Here is a 17,272-nt window from a genome sequence, read left to right on the forward strand (position 1 = left end):
ACTGCGCATGTCCCGAGCGTGCGCAGGGACCTCGGTCCCGCCTGCCGCCCCGCCCCGGCCGGCTAGAGGGCTGCGGGGCGGCGCGGCCTCACACATGCGTACTAGTGACTAGTGAAGCCGGCCGCCCGAAGAAGGGCAGGAGGACCGGCTGCGTGGCAGCTGGGCGTGGGGACCCTAACCTCTCTTAATTGGGTGTACGCATGTGCGAGTCGCGGGGCGGGGCGGGGCGGGGCGGGGCGGGGCGGGGCGGGGCGGGCGCGGGAGGAGCTTGGGGCGGGTGGAGGGGGTTGTCTCGACGCTCCGTGGGTGTTGGCTGGGAAGCGGGGTCTCTGGATCCCGCAGGGTCACCCGAGTGGATGCCCGGCCCCGTGCTGGCGCGGCCTCACCTGAACTGTGGGGTCGTGCAGGAAGGGAAAACTCGTAATGCCTTAGGACAGGCGTAGACGGACCAGCGCCGAGAGCGGCAGATAACATGCCTTGTGATTTCCTTGTGGCTGCAGTAGCTTTATTTCAGGCTTAGAGAGAGGCGGCAACTTTCCCTTGACACAGGTGTGTCCAGAGAGTTGCTTCCTTCCCCCTGTTGCTTTCTCTCCCCGATTCCTTAAGCCCTCTCCGGGCATTGTATTCCCAGGCGTCCTATTTTAAAGAGGCGGGTGGGGTTTATTCTATATCAGATAGAACAGCGTTTATTTTATTTTATTTTATTTTATTTTATTTTATTTTATTTTATTTTATTTTATTCATTTTATTTTATTTTATTATTTTACTTTATTATTTTATTTTTATTTTATTTTATTTTTTTATTTTTATTTTTATTTTTTTATTTTATTTTATTTTTTATTGTATTTTATTTTATTTTATTTATTTATTTATTTATTTATTTATTTATTTATTGAACAGCGTATATTTTAAATCCCACACAATTTAAACAGGGAGTAAAGTTTGCTGTTGTGATGTTCTTGTCTGTGACACTTGGCTCCCTGTGACATTCGATGCATGATGGCTTGGGATTCCTTGTCAGTGATTGGCTGGGTACGTCCTTAGAAATTATTGATAAAGGAGGGAAATTGTTTCAGAGTGATGGCACATTTAGGAAATTATATTTCACCACGAGCTGGCATAATGTTGAATTGTGTAGGCATTCAAAGAATTTTCACACTCAGCCAGTAAATTTAATTTTGTAGTTCTCAAACATTTTTGAGAGCCATTAGACATTTAGATAGGTGCATTTAGCCATTGTCTAATGGCTAAATGCGCCTATCCTTAATATTAATCCTTTTTGAGTTCTTTAGTTTGCATTATTTGCAGTGGGGAAAAGAATATTATCTCAAACGTTTTTGTGTCTAATGGCTAAATGCACCTATCCTTAACGTTAATCCTCTTTTAGTTTCTTAGTTTGCATTATTTGGACTGGGGAAAGAAATTAATATTTATGTATGTACTTGTGTTGGGTTCGACTCCTTTGATCCATATTATTTTATGCAATCATAAGCCTCTGTAAGTATAACTCCCATTTTACAGACAATGACGCTAAGGTTCAGTAGCTTACCGATCTGTCAAAAATCAGAAGGCCAAAAAGGAACTGGATTTTGAGACTGAGTCATATCTGAATCCATATTCTTTCTAATTTGACTAGTTAAATAAGGGTTTATATGTAGGATATGAAAAAATAGGAATATGTAGCTAGTGGAATTTAAGCCTATATGTATTATACATAATTACCTAATTATAATGAAAATGGAATAATTATTTGTTCCCCTAGGGTTGTTGAAGATGCTAACAGAAAGTAATCCTTAATGCAAAATCAATTGAGGAGAATGAAGGCTTTCATATTTGACTCACTTCTTGATGTAAGTTGTAACACATAATGTGAATGAACAAGTCATGTTGCTCTAAATTTCTTCTCTCATACAAATCATCAATTTATTTTTTTTTTAATTTTTTTATTTATGATAGTCACAGAGAGAGAGAGAGAGAGAGGCAGAGACACAGGCAGAGGGAGAAGCAGGCTCCATGCACCGGGAGCCCGATGTGGGACTCGATCCCGGGTCTCCAGGATCGCGCCCTGGGCCAAAGGCAGGCGCCAAACCGCTGTGCCACCCAGGGATCCCCAAATCATCAATTTAAATGGAGGTTAGCCAACATAGTTTTTAAAAATAATTTTATAATGAATTTTGCTGCAGTAAAAACAATGCTTTAAAAGGTAAATATTATCTTTTCTATAGGATCACCTAGGATTCTTGTAGATTTTATTTTGAAATTGCTTATATTGTAAACTGGATATATATATATATATGTATATATACACATATATACGTATATACACATATATATGTGTATATATACATACATATATACACATATGTGTATATATACATATATATGTATATATATACATACATATACGTATATATACATACATATGTATATATATATGTATATATATATATATAGAGAGAGAGAGAGAGACACCTCATTCAAGCTGAATTTGATAGAATGAAAAGAACACTGATCTAAGAGTTAAGCAACCCTGCTTTTGGCCTCAGAAAAGTACAAGGATGAATTTTCTAATACTTAAAAGTATCTGAAGTCCATCAGGTATCTATGAAAGATGATGAATTTTCTGTGTAGAAGGTGTTCAGGTAGAGGCTGGATGATGACTTGTTGAGAGTGCTCTTGTGAGGAGGCATGGGGCTATTTACTAATCCTGGTAACCTTTGATTAAACTCTTACCCAAAAAGAATGTAAAATACCAATTAAAATCCCTCCCAGTATCTATCCCTGGGGTTACTGTCTATTTTAGTTTATTGTGGCTGCTGTAACAGGTGACAACAAATCTAGGGACTTACAAGACAAATTGATTACCTTCCTGTTCTGAAAGTCAGATGTCAGGGATCTCATAGGCCTAAAATCAGCAAGGCTGCCTTCCTTCTGGAGTCTCTAGGGGAAAAATCTATTTTCTTCTCTTTTCTCACTCCTAGAAACTGTCCTCATACCTTGGCTTCTTACCCTCCCTCTCCTTCTTCAATAATCACATCACTCTAATCTTAGCTTCCTTGATGTCACATCAGTTTCTTCCCTTCTTTATAATTTATAAGCACCCTTGTGGTTACATTGGGCCAATCCAGATAATCCAGAATCATCTCCCCATTTCAAGATACATAATGTTTAAAAAGATTTTATTTATTTGTTCATGAGGGACACAGAGAGAGAGAGGCAGAGACACAGGCAGAGGGAGAAGCAGGCTCCATGCAGGAAGCCTGATGTGGGACTCGATCCCAGGACTCAATCCCATGACTCCATTCCGGGACTCCAGGATTATGCCTTGGGCCAAAGGCAGGCGCTAAACCACTGAGCCACCCAGGGTTCCCCCCAAGATACATAACTTAACCACACCTGCAGAGTCCCTTTTTCCATGTAAACTAACATTTCTGAGGATTAGGACACAGATAACTTTGTGTATGTGTGTGTGTGTTGGGGGAGAGGGGTAGTGCTCCATTATTCTGCCTACCACACTGCCCTTCCTGGAAAGCAGAAATCTTAATGATCTAAAAGACCAGCCTTTTCAGAGCTTCTTGAAAAGAGTAAAGAAACATCATATTTCATACTTGTGAAAAAAAATACAGAGAGGAAAAATGAAATGAAAACTTATTTTAGTTTTCAGCGGAACATCTTTTCATGTCATAATCTTAAAGATTATTATAAAGGAGGTTTTTTTTTATAAGTTTATAAGTTTTATAAGTTTTGAATTTTGCAGCTAAGATTCTTTTTTAATTTTTTAAAAATTTTTTTGATTTTTAAATTTTTTATATTTATTTATTCATGATAGACATAGAGAGAGAGAGAGGCAGAGACACAGGAGGAGGGAGAAGCAGGCTCCATGCCAGGAGCCCAACTCAGAACTTGATCCCGGGACTCCAGGATCACACCCTGGGCCAAAGGCAGGCGCCAAACTGCTGAGCCACCCAGGGATCCCCTGCAGCTAAGATTCTTAAAGTTATTTCTAAAATCTATTAAAAGGATAAATTTTATAATGGCAACAGCAGTATGTACAAACTTGAACATAAGATTTGTCATTTGTCGAAGAATGGTCTTCTAGGAGTCAAATAAACAAGGCATCTAAACTAAATGATTTTTCTTTCTCAGAGAGTTTGAAAAATAGTAGCATTTTCCAGTTTTAATAAAACTGCTTTAGAATAACCTTCCAACAAGGAGGAAATAAAGAAAATAAGAAAGGACCATAGATTTATTTGTGTTGCTCATGAAATGAGAGTTTGTATGTGCACTAAATAAAGTCCTTTTCAGCTTGCACATTAACAGTACTTTTCTCCTCTAAATATTAGCATTTAGAATTAATCTTGTAGCGTCTCAAGTACTCACTTTATTATTTTTTAAATATTTTATTTTTTTTAAGTAGGCACCACACCCAATGTGTGGGTCAAATTCAATGACCCCAAGACCAAGAGTTATATGCTCCACTAACTGAGCCAGCTGAGTGCCTCTCAAACACTTTTACTTTAATAAAGAATGCCTGTTTTCAAATCATGCCTCTGGCTATGTTAGTATATTTTCAGTTAGTATATAGTACATGTTAGTATATATTTCTGACCATGTTAGTATATAGTTGGGCAATTTTAAGAGAATGTTACAAACTTTGAGAACAATATGTTGTCTGTATTTAAATTGAGGAAAAAGTATAGATACTGATGATAGAGATATAACCAGGTCTTTCCTGTTATAATTGTTTATTTATTTATTTATTTATTGAGAAAGAAAGTGCAGGTGGGAGGGGCAGAGGGAGAAGGAGAGAGAGAATTTTTTTAATAGATTTTTTTTTTTAATTTATTTGAGAGACAGAGTATGAGTGGAGGGAAAGGCAGAAAAAAAGGGAGAAGCAGACTCCCTGTTGAGCATGGAGCCGGATGCTGGTTTCCATCCCAGGACCCTGAGATCATGATCTGAGCCAAAGTTAGATACTTAACTGACTCAGGTGCCCTGAGAGAGAGAGAATCTTCTTCTTCTCTTTTTTAAAAAGATTTTATTTATTTGAGAGAGAGAGTATGAGCTGGGGGTTGGGGGGCAGTGGATAGAGAGATAGGGACAAGCAGATTCCCTGCTGAGCAGGGAGCCAGACACAGGGCTTGGTAAGATGACTCTTGGATCACGAACTGAGCCAAAGTCAGGTGCCCAATGGATTGAGACACAGGGGCACCCAGAGAGAGAGTGAGAACGTTAAGCAGGCTCCACACTCAGCATGGAGCCTGGTGCAGGGCTCTATCTCACAACCCCAAGATCAGGACCTGAACTGAAATCAAGAGTCAGATGCTTAATTGATTGAGCCACCTAGGCACTTATTTATTTATTCTGGGTCTTTCTGAATAAAAGCTCCAAACCTGATTTCTGTTGTCTATCCAATGATGCTTCAGCCTAGTTGCCATTTCCTGCCAACCTGTTAAGCAGACATATTCAGGAATAGACAGACACTGGTCTAATTTGAATGTAGTAAAGAGTTTTTTAGACTTTAGCTCAGAGGTGATGAGCTAGTATCCAAATCAGCCCAAGAGTCACTTTTTGTTTGTTCTAATATTTTAAAGAATTTTGAGTCATTTAGAAGTTTGAAGATAATATCTAAAAATCCAGATTGCTGTGTTTTCTTGAAAACATAAATCAGATAACTTGGCAGCACTGGGCTCCCATTGCCCATTGAGACAATGACTGGCTTGTATCGAGAAGGCTGCCCCTTATAGATTTGGTGTGAATCTACCAGTTCTCTATGGTTTTTGGATCCTATCACTAACACAATGTATAATATACATGTACACCCAGCAATTTACTTGCCTTCATGTGAGTTTGGGATTTCCAATTCTTTTTATTCCTTTACTTCTTAATTTTGTTGATCACTTCTCCTACCCTGTCTCTCATAGGACTCCTCTCCTTTTTCCTCTGCCTATTCTAGGAAAGAAAATTTTTCCTCTACCCTCTCAGTTAATGAATGGGGCCTGTAAATTAAACTGACAAAGAGATTAACAGGAGAAAAGACATACACATTTTTATTAATGGTGCTTCACGGGAAAGAAGCAAAAATCTCTAAAAGATAGTTATACTTGAGAGTTTAGATATCATTTTAACAATGAATGATAAATTGTGGAGAAGTGACTACAAAGAGAAGGGATTTGAGCTTCTGGGGTGGTAAATTGTGGGAAGGTAAGTATATAGGAGAAACTGATGGAAGATAGGGATATTTTAGAAAGGTCTGTTTGTGTAGACTCATCTTGGGGTCAACTTTTTTCATGGCCATAAAACTCTTCTGGGGTGGGATTTATGGAAGGCCTAGTTTCTCAGAAGTTTCTGTTTGTAGTGAGTTAATGGAAGGTCTGAGAAGACTTCTTTCTGCATCTGCTGAATCTCAGCATATAACTGAATCTCAGTTGCCTTCAGGTCAAAATAATCCAAATGCCAAAGTGGCATATTTTGATTCTTTTTGCTAGTCATATGGAACTTCTATTCACTTAACACACCTCGCCTTGCCCTTCCATTCCTCTGTACTTTGTACAAGTTGTTTCTTCTACCTGGAGTCTCCTTTCCCTCATTCTCTGACTGGCAGCTGAGTCTTCCAGACTCAGTTTTGGGGAAGTCTTCTCTGACTGCTTAGGCACTCGTTCTCTACCAATCAAAGATTCCTTAGTGTTTTGTCCCAGGTAATATTCCTGTTCCAGGTGGGGGCACATAGATCCCCTCTTCTCTGTCTGCTACTTTGCTCACATCCTACCAGATCCTCAAGGTTTAGTTCAGCTTCGCTGCCCCACAAAGACTGTGTTCACTCACTGCACCAATTAAAAGTTGATTTTCCTCTTTGGATTTCTAAGATGGTGGTGCCTAACTTGATTGACTATCATAACTATCTGGAGTACTTCAATGTTGAGTTCTGGGCCTTGCCTCTGATGTGTCTTATGCCATCATTTCTGGGATTAATTTAGAAATCTATTTTTCTTAAAACCCCCTCAAATGGTTTCATAATTAGTCCTTCATAATTTAACATATATTAATGTTCTATTTTTATGTTGTTTATTTAATATGTTCTGATCTTTTCTATCCAGTTGCTATAAAACCATGCATGTCCTACATATCGTTTGGTACATTGATGCATACAAAATAAGCATAAAAAATGTTGATTAGTTGATTGACAAGACAATTTTTCCTTTCTCCTGACAAGATTTTGCTTCTTCTGAAAGAATAAAATGATTCTTTGCAGGGAATAAATAAGTATACAACGATAAATTATGCTCTGAGCTCTTGTATCATCCTGGAACTCAGTCAATGCCTATTTAAAACTAGGCTATTCTGGTAGGATGATATGTTCTCTGCTGACTTAGATTGTTATTAGCAACTTTGTCTCTTATCCTAGTGTAGTGATTCTTTATGGTGTGTGGCATTAGAGTCTTTAAAGAGATTTTTCAAGCCTCCTCCTACCCCCCACCCCCCCACCCCCCACCCCCCAGTCCTCAGGAGAATCACAGCATTGTGATAAGAGATGCTGATTGGGAGTGTGTTGTGAAGGAACAGGGCTAAAGCTGATTAAATGCTGTAAATCACTGTCCTAAGGAGAGTTTATCAATACAACCATTATGATTAGATAAATGAACATGAGGCTAATTTTGAATATCCTCAGCAATCTTAGTTTCCAATTCTTAGTAATATTCACTTAATTTCTTTTTTAAAGTTTTTATTTAAATTCCAGTTAGTTAATCTATTGTGTAATATTAGTTTCAGGTGTACAATTTATTGATTCCACACTTCTAAACATCACCTTGTGCTCATCACAGCAAGTGCACTCCTTAATCCCCGTCACCCATTTTACTCAATCCCCCATCAACCTCCTCTTAGGTAGCCATCAGTTTGTTCTCTATAGTTAAGAATTAATTTCTTTTTTATAAATGAAGATTTATAAGAGAGAGAGGCAGAGACACAGGCAGTGGGAGAAGCAGGCTCCCTGCAAGGAGCCTGATCATGCCCTGAGCCAAAGGCAGACACTCAACTGCTGAACCACCCAGGCATCCCAAGAGTTAATTTCTTTATTATCAGAATGGGATCATTGTTTACAACAGCATAAAGATAAGAATGAAATGTATTTTAAGCAGAAATAATTGTATTTAAATTTTTGTGTTGGATTTCTTTGTTTTGGAAAATTTGGGTAAAGTCACATAAATTTGACACTGTAGGAAATCTTGGGGCATCATTCTAGACCAGTCCTTTTCAACCATTTCCAAGAGAGAATTAAGCCCTAATACTCTAAGGTATCCAACATATGTAATAATTAGCTTTTCTCCTTTACATCAAGAATACCTTCTGTCTATGTAATACTTGGGAGAAATGAGAAAAGAGTCACTGACATAATTTTCTCTAGGGCTCAAATCGCTTCTGTGATTGAGAAAGGCTAAATTATCTAGAGCCCAGCGGTTTTCAAACTTTTGTGTATATGAGAGTTACCTGGAAGATTTTTAAAACATAAATTGCCAGTCCACATTCCTAGAGGTTCTCACTCAGTGGGTCTGGGATGAGGCCCCAAAATTTATATTTAATTTTTTTTAAAGATTTTATTTATTTATTCATGAGATACACAGAGAGAGAGACAGAGACAAAGGCAGAGAGAGAAGTAGGCTCCATGCAGGGAGCCCAATGTGGGACTCGATCCTGGGACCCCAGGATCACACTCCAGCAGGTGCTCAACCACTGAGCCACCCAGGCATCCTCCAAAATTTATATTTCTAATGAGTTCCTGGTTAATAGCTGACATTGCCGGTGTAGAGACCATAACTTGAGAACCACTGATCTAGACCAACTCTTACCTTATTTAAAAAGACTCATGTCAATCAGTAAGAAAATAAATGTATATCATGACCCAGTACACACAGGTGTGCGCGCGCACACACACACACACACACACACACACACACACAGCTGAAACAGTTTTGTGATAAAGACACATTCCTTGCTAGGTGCTGTACACTCGTTTGTTTTTATTTTTATTTTTATTTTATTTTTATTTATTTATTCATGAGAGACACACAGAGAGAGGCAGAGACACAGGCAGAGGGAGAAGCAGGCTCCATGCAGGGAGCCCGATCCTGCGTCTCCAGGATCATGCCCTGGGCTGAAGGCAGCACTAAACTGCTGAGCCACCTGGGCTGCCCTGGTTTGTTTGTTTTTAAAACTATTCTATTTATTTTTTTAAAAATGCTGATTGGAAGCCACTAAATAGATCTTCCAGCTCACTAACAAGTTGTGAACAGCAGTCTAAAAAACAGTAGATGAGGATGTCTCAGTTTCTTTTAGCTTAAGTAATTTTCACTCATTGGCTTAACTGCCCTCATTTTACAGATAAGTACAAGAGGCTCCAAGTACAGGAGCCTAGAAGATAGCCATCAACTAACGATTCAGACACATTCGGGGAGGCCAACGGGAACATATTGGGGATCCAATGAGCAAACACCTGAGACAGAAAGCTTGCCTTCAGCATCCTTAGCAGTGAAAAATCAACATTCAGGTGCTCAATTAGATTAGGTAAAGAACTTACACTAATAGAGAGCATGACCGTACAAACTTAATCAGAGACAGACTAGAGCTTGTCCAGGAGAAATGGTTCTGAGCACATTATAGGGCAATGACACTTAAATAGACTTCTGACTTGGCTCAAAGGAAAATCATGTCTAATTCCAAATGTAGGAAAAGAGAGATACAGAAGAACTATAAGTAATCTTTAAAAAACAACAAAACATTATAGGAGTATCACAGACATTTAGATTATAAGGAAGCCTTGTTGAATGGCTTAAAGACAAGAGGAGGGGCAGGAGAGAAGAAAAGTGTTCATTGCCCATTTTATTATTGTGACCTTGGAAATGGGAAAACTATGGGTGACAATGTTAGTAGTATGGGAACATCATCTATACCAGAAGTGATGTCAGGAACTAGAACTATGCTAAGAAATCGGAATGGATTGCTACCTGGATTTTACTGAGGAGTGTCTGAAGACTGAGGATTTTTTAGGGTGATTCACAATCTATGATTGTTCACCAGGCCGATGTATCCAGTGCAATATATTTACCTAGGAAAGAGAGTTCCCAGTTTGTGTGAACTGACCAGTCCCAGGCCATGTGTAACGAACTGACACCTTAACTCATATTCTCTGATTCTCAACTTTGTGCATACGGACTCTGGCAGCCCAGTGTGTCCCCCATGCCTGTGACTGTGACTTTCCCTCCACCACTGCCAGGAGCAGACAGATTGTTGGGAGCATGGGCGCCAACTCGGCAGTTCACTGTGCACGCACCTGCCCCACAGCTCCTAGGCTTGTGTGAGTGTGGGCATCCCAGCACTGCAGCCCAACTTCTTGGAGCTACGGGTTCTCAGAGCTGCACTCCGCATGTGGAGCTGAAGTGGGGAAGATGGTTTGTGTCAGGAGCCTGGCCACAGGCAAGGAAGATACAGTGGACCAGGTCTCCCAGGTGTCTCCCTTCAGCAGACTTCACGTAGATGGCCAGCCCAAGTTCTGGTGGGATCCCTCTTTGGCAAAAGAGGGAGGTGGACCTTGGTGTGGAGGTGTGTCCTCCAGACGTTTTCGCTGGTCACCTGATCTATCCCTATGTGTCCCAGATACCAGATGATGCCAGGGTTACCTGGGTGCTCATGTTGGCCTGCAAAATGCAGTTTGCTCCACATACTTGCCCTCAGGCCCCAGGCCTTCCAGGCCTACTGAACAGGGTCTGTCCTGTCCCTCCAGGGCATCCTCCTAGGGCTATGGTGCCCCTCACTACACCTTGGATGAGAAGGTTTGAATCATGGTCACCATCAGGCCCCATATGACCTTGCTGTTCTAATGGCATAGGGGCCTGTCTAGCAACCCTTGTTTTTAATCCAGGATATTTTCCTTGTGTAAAAATACTTCTTTGAGAAGTACAATTTATTGTCAGATAGCTTATCAATATGATAGATTTTTGGGGGGCTCCTCGCTGGCTCAAGATGTAGAGCATGCAACTCCTGACCAGAGTGTTTCAGGATTTCTTTTCCTTTAGTTAGTGCCTGTGGTTCTTGGTCAGGCAGCTTGAAAGAATGAAGAGGTGGACCAGAGGGAGAGTGGCAGGCAGGAAAGCAGAGTTTATCGAGCGATAAGAAAAAGCTCCTAAAAAGGGAAGGGACCTGAGAGGGTTGCCAGTTTGGCATTAAATCTAGGGGTATTTATGGCTTGTTGGCAGGCTGTTTTAATCTGATTAATCTCCAGGTGCCTGTCACCCAGTCAGGATTTTGTCCACGGGCTCATCTACTTATCAGGGAGCTGTTCCTGTAGAAAAGGGTGGAGTGCTCCCTCCAGGGTGGTATAAAATCCTTTCAAGGGTGGTTTCCTTTTCAGGTGGGGGCCCCTTTCCCTACCTACCTTTCTTCCAATTATCCTTCATTATTAGAGTTGTGAGTTCAAGCCCATGTTAGATGTAGAGATTACTTAAAAATAAAAATCTTTGATTAAAAAAATAGATTTTTGGCAAAGCAAAACACATGACATTTCTTCACTTTAAAAAAACTATAGGATCACAGTCAGTTTGAGTTTAATCCTTTTATATATTGACAATCTAAAGATTTTTCTGGGTTACTTTTTTGCCATTGACAAACTTGCACAGCATCGTGATATGATATATTGAGACCAATTGGATAGGATGTTTGAGCAATATTGAGGGATGAAGAATGACCCCCTCAGATGACTGTTGTGTGACTGAATGGAGCGGGATGCCTTCACCTGCTACAGGGACCCGTGAAAAAAAGACCAGATTTGTGGAACAAGAACATGAGATGAATTTTGGACATGTGGAGACATTTTGACACATTCCTTTGAGATTTTTCAATTGGAGCTGTTGCATAAGCAATTGGATAAGAGTCTGGAGTTAAATGGAGAGTCTGGGCTGGAGATTTAGATCTGTGAGTTACTTCTGAAAAGAATGGGACTCGAAGGTAAAGTGTGCATGCAATTAATTACCTAAAGGGAGTAGAGTGGGAGAGGAAAGGGAGACCTAGAGAAATGCTAGTATTTCATGGCAGAGAAAAAGAGATGAAGCTACAAATGAGAAGGGCAGAAAGGACAAAAATCAGAGGAGTGTTGTAAAATGGATGTTAGGAATAGATTCAGGATAGGGGGTGGGGACAGCTGTGTTAAATGTTGCAGACAGACCTATGAATTTAGTTACATAGAGTCAATGATGGAGGAAGAGCTGTTGCAGTGTAATAATGGAGGCTAAAGTAAATTGAAATATGTTATGGAGTGAATGAGAGCTGAAGAAGTAAGGATGGTGAGCATGGAGAAAAAACTTTGAGAAGTTTGATTTTGAAGATGTAAAGCTGAGAGCAGCAGAGATGTTACTAGAAAGATATGCAGACTCAAGAAAGTTTTGTTGTTGTTGTTTACATTTACATTGGGAACTTTTTTTTTTTTTTTTTAAGATTTTATTTATTTGAGAGCCTGAGGGAGGGCAGGTGAGCAGTAGCAGGGGCGGAGCAGAGGGGGGGGAAGAACAGAGGGAAAAGCAGTCAGCAGAGAGACAGATGCCTTAGCTCCTGGGCTCCATCCCAGGACCCTGGGATCATGACCTGAGCAGAAGCAGATGCTTAACTGAGTCACCAAGGCAACCCTACACTGAGCAAGTTTGAAAGCTAATGAAAAGGATCTAACAGAAAGTGAGCGATTTTATACAAGCAAAAGAAGACCAAATTGGTAATATTTTTCAAAGTTTGAGAAGGGAGAGGATCCAAAATATTGACAAAGACTCTTTCCTTTGACCAAACTTGAGTCAGCCTCCTCTGAATCCTCTTTCTGACTAGGCCCTGACCTTGGAACTCCATCCATGTCTAGAGGCCCTACCCATTTAGTCCAATTTTATCAAGAATCTTGCTGAGTCAGTTTAGCACATATCCCCTACCCTTTATATCTGTTCAACTCTTTCCCACCCTTGATGTCTTATCACCCTGGCCTACCTTCAGCAGACATCCTTTCAGTTTACCCAGTATCCCCCACCCTGATGTTCCCTCTTAGTAATTTTCCATATACTGACCTCCATCCTGCTCCTAGACTACATACCTCCACCTGTCCTTAATGTACTTGGAGTTAAGCTCAATCTTTCTCCCTTCTTGCAAAGACCCCATTGTAGCAGTTCCCTTGAATAAAGTCTAAAGTATCATGAATAATTTTTTCTTTAGCATTACTAGGGTATGAAAATGCCTGGAGCTGGAAGAACTGGTAATCCACATTATGCAATGGTGACAGAGTTGATTAAACTATTCCTCACAATAACTTGGGAGGCACATAGCTAATAAGGCTAAGCTCTAGAGAATGACACGGGAAAACAATATTAGAAGCTTATGTGGATTTCTAATGGCTGAATTTGCAAGATATTATTCAGAAGAGATGAATTCAGAAAAGAATTGCTATGTTTGCTGTCAGGAATAAAAAAGGGTAGAGGGATCCCTGGGTGGCGCAGCGGTTTGGCGCCTGCCTTTGGCCCAGGGCGCGATCCTGGAGACCCGGGATCGAATCCCACATCGGGCTCCCGGTGCATGGAGCCTGCTTCTCCCTCTGCCTGTGTCTCTGCGCCTCTCTCTCTCTCTCTGTGACTATCATAAATAAATTTAAAAAAAATAAAAATAAAAAAAAAATAAATAAATAAATAAAAAAGGGTAGAGAAAGTCTTCAAATTCAGGGATTTACTCTTGGAAGATACCATTGCTTTCAACTTCATCTAGAAAAAGCCAATACTAAGAAGGCTGTCTGGGGAATAAAAGTCAATTAAAAATCAATTTTGTGTCAAGGGTTGAACTCTTCAGATGTTAAAACAATGGAAGGAGGTAAGAAGTTTCAAAGTAGGTGTATTTAGTATCCACCTAAATGTGTTTTACCCAGTACATCCCTTCGGCACCTCAAGGAAAAGAGATTAATTGTGAGGCACTCCCACAGAAACCTTATAAGCAAGGTACATACAATTAATTTATGTGAGAGAGTCTTGAGGTCAAAAAAGCAAAGGAATGTAGTGATTCTGAGAACTCTGCCAAAAAAAAAAAAAAAAGAATGAAAAATAAAATTAGGGACATAGACTTTAGAAGAATCAGAATGTGAAAGATTTGTGTAGGAAAGTTAATCTGACAAAAGAGTCTGCTTAAAGAAGGCCGTGACTGACTCATACTTAACAATCTTGGGTCCTGAATTTTCTGTGGGCAGGAAGTAGCCTGAAAAAGCTGCTCAGAATGAAGGCGGCAGCTTTTACCCATCTTACTTTAGGTGTGGCTAAGGAGGATGATGAATAGGAAGAACCTTCCAGAGGGTGAAACCAGGGGTCACAGAGGTAGTTTCAGAGGCTTCTTCTGGACCTTGCCCACCACGTGGTTCTTAATCCACAGTTCAGGCAGCTGGTGTGAGGATTCTTTCAGCTGCTGAGTGTATTGTCTATAATAAGCTGGGAAATGACTGGAAGGTGGACCTGTTTGACTACCTGGGGAATGGATTTGAACTATGACTCTATTGCTCTCATTCTGAAGGGCAGTGAGCATGAGAGCAGTTCTGTTCCCTTCATATGGTGCCAGCTCAGACTTTGTATCTAGCAGATCTGGGTTTATTCTATGTATAGTTACTCTGGAAAATGGCCAAATGTGTACCTATACACTGGAATACTATACAGAAATGATGTTATACAAACCATAATTACACAAAACTGTATCAGTGAGTCAACAAAATTGAAGTAACAAAAGCAAGATGTCTGTTTCTTATCTTTGTATCTTTAAAATCTTAAAAAAAATGAAGGAATTAGATATCAGAAGGTTCAACATTATATCTTTTATTAAATATATTTCTCTCTTGAGGCACTATGCAACATATGGCTTTTCTTCATTCTTTTTTAAAAGATTTTTATTTATTTATTCATGAGACACACACACACACACACAGAGGCAGAGACATAGGCAGAGGGAGAAGCAGGCTCCATGCAGGGAGCCCAAGGTGAGACTCAATCCCAGGTCTCCAGGATCAGGCCCTGGTCTGAAGGCGGCACTAAACTGCTGAGCCACCTGGGCTGCCCCGAGAAAGAGTACTCTTAACTGACTGAGCCTCCCCAGGCACCCCGGCTTTTCTTGTTTCTTATGTAAAGTTCCTAAAAGCAGTCTTAACTGTCCTCTTTCTGTATATGATAGGGTATACTAGGTTCTAGTAACAGACTCCCTGACTCTATCACTTATTACTTGTATGATTTTAGGAAACCATAAAGCCTCAGCCTCCTCATTCTGTATAATAGGTGTTAGAAACTACCTCTGGGTGCTGTTTTGAGGCTTAATGACATAATCTGTGCAGTGTGTTTAGAACAGTGTCTGGCATACAAAAGCTATCAGAAAACGTTTTTATTGTTATTTTGCAGAAATGCAAAACAAAGCTTGAAGCTCTTTTTCAATAAACTGTGGAACAGTGTATTTGAATAAGGGGGAAAAAGCCATATTTGTTTTCACAGATAAGAAACTGAAACTCAAAGAGATATGGCTTTAAATTTAAACAGGGTGTATCAGTAAGCCTTCCTAAAATAGAAATTTATAGTAAGGGTTATTTCTCTTAAATAGCATGGAGAATTCATCTGGCCAACTTTCTTGTTACAGAAATTTGCCAATAAAAGAGTTTGTTGACAGGGTATCTCATTGGATTACATTTTATCTGTACAAATGCTATAGGAAGAGAAGCCAGAAAAAAAATCATAGCAGTAAAGAGGAAGGGGGTTGACTATTCATGTTTGGCTTTCAAGATGGCATCTTATTTTATGGATGGAAGTGCAGCCTTCTATTCTTACAGGCATTAAGTTCAAACTTGCCTTTCAGTCTTTCAGTATCCACAGAGTGAACTGTCTGACATGGTAAAACTGCTGATACATTAAATTTGGACTTTTGAGCTATGAGGCTCCTTATTTGAAAGGCCAAGAGAAAGATGTACACTTAGTGCTCAAATACCTTTTCCATTCTCTGCAACCAATGCTAGCCTGTGTTCCAAATGTCAGAATAAAAATAACTAACATATTGAACACTTAGTGTTCCAGATACTATTCTTAGAGCTTCACAAATATTATCTCATTCATGCCTGCAACAACTATAAGAGATTTATACAATTATTATCACATTTTACTAATGAGAATATTGAGACATAGGAACATTGAAGACATAGGGGAGTAACTTCTCACTGAACTAGTAAATGAGAGTGCAATGGTAAGAACCATGGCCAAATGACTCCAGAAGCACACCACTGCTTTGCTTTCCATTGGCAGAATGGTCCTAGGGAAGAAAGCTTGGAGAAAGAGGAAGGGAGGAGTGGGTAATTGTGAAAGGAACAGAAAAATATGGGAGTGTTAAGATGCAGCATCTGCTTAGACCCCCCCAGCTCCTGTTATTGAGAGCAGACAGTTCCCTGGAAGACCTAGTTGTCTCTGCTGGTTATGCAGAGGTGCCCTGAGACTGGGCTCCAGGTTCCTAGAAACCACATTACTAAGCAACTGAGGCATATGCTTTCTCCTTGAAATATCATTCCTTGGTAAATTCATTCACACTAAAAAAACCCCAAGCAAGACCACACACCCCCATCTTTGCTTGCCATATGCCTCTCCTCACCTTGGCCAGAATTTGCCTGGTTAACGTCACCTCTTCTGTGGTTTGCATTATAACCTATCTTTAAAAAATACTTTGCGTTAGAGTCCATCTTAGTTGAAAATACCTAATTGCTTCACTTTGCCAAAGCAATAGAGAACCAAAGCATTGATTCATTAGTGCATTTACATTTACCGAGTACCACTATGTGGTATCATTTTTAATCCAGAGCCTGAGCTACTCTCATGCTCCCCTCCCTAGCTGTCTACTAGAGGAGACCAAATATTATTTACAGAACTGTTGGGTATCACTTGGTGGTTGAGAATGAAAAAAAAAATATATCCCAATAAATATCTTGGTGATTTATTTATCCCATGATCATATCTATTTAATCTCAAACTATAGTATTCTGAAGTGACTAAAATTCTCAAATTTAGAGTTGCCTTGAGTTTACTTCTGTTTCAGTTTTACAAAACTTCATTTTTTTTGTCACTTACAAAAAAAGATAACTTACAGATTTTCAAAAAATTGTTTATTTATTTGTTACAGAGAGAGAGAGAGAGAGAGAGAGAGCACAAGCATGTGCCTGCAATCGGGAGAAACAGAGGGAGAAGGAGAGACTTAAGCAGAC

General features: G+C 39.9%; 1 long non-coding RNA gene across 1 annotated transcript; it reads left to right on the top strand.

The window, feature by feature from the left end:
* The first annotated feature begins 288 nt into the window (after positions 1–288).
* Positions 289–17,249, top strand: LOC111090425. Its single transcript, XR_005371854.1, has 3 exons — positions 289–549; positions 1,763–1,850; positions 17,191–17,249. It is a non-coding gene; the product is annotated as an uncharacterized LOC111090425 (long non-coding RNA).
* The last annotated feature ends 23 nt before the right edge of the window (positions 17,250–17,272 follow it).

This window comes from Canis lupus, chromosome 17, assembly GCF_011100685.1.
Source record: "Canis lupus familiaris isolate Mischka breed German Shepherd chromosome 17, alternate assembly UU_Cfam_GSD_1.0, whole genome shotgun sequence".
Taxonomy (NCBI): domain Eukaryota; kingdom Metazoa; phylum Chordata; class Mammalia; order Carnivora; family Canidae; genus Canis; species Canis lupus.